Here is a 3,472-nt window from a genome sequence, read left to right on the forward strand (position 1 = left end):
TCTTTATGAGATGTAAGAGAGAGGAGGAAGAGATCCACTAACCGTTATCTCCCGCTAATGATTGATCCAATCTTCCCTCTTTGCTGCTTGCTCCCAGCTCCTTGCTCTTTCACTGGCCCAGCTACACAAAGATCCTGCAAAAGCACAAGAAAGGGAAACTACAAGAAGCATACATCCATAACTGATTCAAGGATTAGAATAAATCAAATATACAAGCATCGATACACCATTAAGATACATGCATATAGAAGACCCTCAAATGCTTTATTAATGGAAGAAGTAAAGTTCTGAGAGTGTTACAACCATAAGAGGCCCAATCCAGCAACACTTCCCAGCAGAAAGAAATCTCCTCTTCACCTCCTTCAAAGCAATCACCCAATAGTTCTATACACAAACCAACAGCACTTCCTTACATTCACAAAATTCCAGCCTCCTTAGACCTCATGAGAGAGCTCTATATATAGGATATTTGGAGAAAGGATGAGTCAACTTGAGACTGACATGAAGTTGACTTGTGTCCTCTCCCTCTTCAGTTATACTCCAGTTCCTGAGTCCACTTGGAGATCCTAGCTTCCACTTGGAGTTTAAGGACCTCTTACTCATCATAGGGCGAATTTGCTGATCCAAGTGTCATTTTAGAAGCTTCCTGGGCACCTGACACCTTGCAGAATGACTGTGCCACTTGGCCAATCTCACCCAGCGCAGGTAGCCTTCATTAGATTTGACATTCAGCGCAGGTACAGAGTGGAGCAATTGACATTCAGCGCAGATGCTCAGTGGAGCAGTTGACATGATCCTGAAATTGCTTGTTTTTGAGTGTTTTCAGGTGGAGAACTGATCTAAAGTGTTGTGGTTTGCTGACCTTGTTCCTCTAGGGGTAAGAACAACATGTTTAGGGACTTTGGATCCCTTAGATTATTGACATTTCATGCTTCATGCTGTGAGGCACAAAAATGTCTATAACACCAAGCTTCTGAAGTGATGCCCTCTTCTTAGTCATGAAACCATGCTTTTCTCTTTGCTTCTTCCCACTGCCTGTGCTTCTTTTCCTAGAGAATTCTCAACTTTGGTATGATTGTGCAAGTATATTCAATATGATGGTGGCAATGGTGGTGAAAGGAGATGAAACCAGTGGAGGATGGAATAAAAGAGTGGTTGCATGCCTCCTCAACAAACTTCAAGCTTCAAATCCGTCTCCATAATTGATTCTGGCTTGCCCAAAGGCTTCTACAGGATGTTTCTGGTAAAAATATAGAACTTCCTGTAGAAAGTCCTGTAGCTTCCTGTAGAAGGTTGAACCATGACCAGATTGTGTCCGAACCTTGAAAAAATGAGTGTTCATGGAGGGGATGGATGTGCTTAGGGTGGCTAGCACAGGTGCTGCCTCCCTAGCTAAAATCTCGGCCAATTTCTCCTTCTGCTGCCCTCTCCCCAAACTTCCTTGTATGCCAATCCCAAACAACGCAAAGCCTTTGAACTCATTTGATGAAACTTCCTCAAGAGTAATTCCCTTGATGCATCATCTAATTCAACAACTGATCCATCTGCAAGTTGTTGAAAAGCACTCCTTTCAAGCAAATTTTCCATGGCGCCCTTCACTAGCAGATGATTTTGTCCCATTGGTTCCATGACAATAACACCCATGGATTTTCGATCACAATCAAACTCCAATAAAGCCCGCCTCTTTGATCTCTGTATCCACCAATCACAATTGCCCAATTTCACTGTGCCACTGTTGAGAATGGCACTTGTATCACCTGCCATTGGGTCTGGAACTCCCATTTTTTCAACCAATACCTTCAAGGCTACCTCAGTGGGAATACCAGTAGCACGGAACTAGTGACCTTGACAAGATATCCCTGCATCATTGCAAACTGCAGCAACTTCTGCTAGAGTTTCTCAATTTTCCCCCATATTATGTGCAGGCCAATCCAATATTTTTCCATCCTCAGGATTATATGTTGTTCCTTCAACAGTAAACTCCCTAAGTGAACCAGCACTATGCCCTATGGCTATAAACTCATTGACAGACATTTGATTGGTTGTAAGAGTACCTGTCTTATCAGAGCATATCACTGTGGTGCAACCCAAAGTCTCCACGCTCGGTAATTTACGCACAATAGCATTCTTTTGTGCCCTCTTACAAGTGCCAAGAGCCAAACATGCAGTAATCACAGCAGGCAATCCCTCTGGTATAGCAGCAACTGCCAGAGCAACAACAATCTTAAAGTAGTACGTACATTTCTCAAAGGAAAACCTGATATTTTTTTGGCCACCCATCTATGACTTCCCATGAAAGAAAATATTTGTAGTTCATGATCCAGACAAGAATACAAATGGCACCAATCACTGTTGTCAGTCTTTCGCCAAATTCATCTAACTTTCTTTTCAAAGGGGTATCATGACATTCCATTGAAGCTTCCTGAATTTGTGCCTGAATTTTACCTATTTCTGTAAACATGCCAGTGCTCACAACAATGCATGTGCAGCAGCCATTGGTAACTATAGTTCCTGCAAACACCATGCATTCTTTTGACTGCAACTCACAGTCACACAAGGTGGCTGGATATGTTCTTCTGACCATAGGCATGCTCTTTCTGGTTAGGGAGCTCTGCTCCATCCTAAAGGTGGATGTCTTTAGGGACACAATTCTCATGTCTGCAGGAACCTTGTCTCCCACCTTCAGTTCCACTATATCTCCTGGAACAAGTTCTCTGGAGGGAAGATCTACAACATAATGTCCATCTCTCAAGACCTTTGCATGATCAGATTGCATTTCTTTGAGAGCTTCCAAAGCCTTCTTAGAATTATTCTCTTGCCATACTCCAATAATGGCATTGAGGATGAGAATCAGGAGAATGACCAGGGGCTCTACATAGGCTGTTATGCCCTCCTCAGAAGACACATTATCATGAAAGTAGGCGAGAAGAAATGAAATGCCAGCTGCCAGCAGAAGTATTTTAACAATTGTATCATCAAATTGCTCCACTGCCAGCTTCCACAAAGGTGTACCATTTTTCTTCTGGAGCTCATTCCATCCATATATTTGACGGCGTTTTTCCACTTCATGAGAATTTAAACCATTCTCTAAGCTCACATCATATTCTTCTAAGCATTCTTCAACAGTTTTAGACCAAGCAGGGAATATCTTGTCCTCCATGGACTATGAAATAGATGATCAGATTCTGAATTCAAACAGATTGCTCCACCATTAACAGATCTATAATGCATTTGAAAAACTCCAAAATCAATACTTTCAAGAACCCTGGTAACCTTGGACACGAGCTTTAACTACTTTTCTCATTTTAAGCTTGAATTTCGACAAAAATCTCGGGTTTTCCTTCTGCAGAGCTGTTTTCTGCGTTTCCTGTAGACGACTTCTTGTAGAAACGCCAGTAGAGTGCCCTTGCACCTCTGAGCGAGCCTGATACATGGGATAATTTCGAAAACAGGTAGAAAACCTGATGGAGGA

General features: G+C 42.3%; 1 pseudogene; it reads right to left on the bottom strand.

The window, feature by feature from the left end:
• Nucleotides 1-1,392: 1,392 nt before the first annotated feature.
• Nucleotides 1,393-3,160, bottom strand: LOC149160353 (calcium-transporting ATPase, endoplasmic reticulum-type pseudogene; annotated as a pseudogene).
• Between the last annotated feature and the right edge of the window lie 312 nt (nucleotides 3,161-3,472).

The sequence above is a fragment of the Pinus tabuliformis genome, chromosome 5_2 (genome assembly GCF_031772625.1).
Source record: "Pinus tabuliformis cultivar Carrire ecotype Pingquan chromosome 5_2, CPIR1, whole genome shotgun sequence".
NCBI lineage: Eukaryota > Viridiplantae > Streptophyta > Pinopsida > Pinales > Pinaceae > Pinus > Pinus tabuliformis.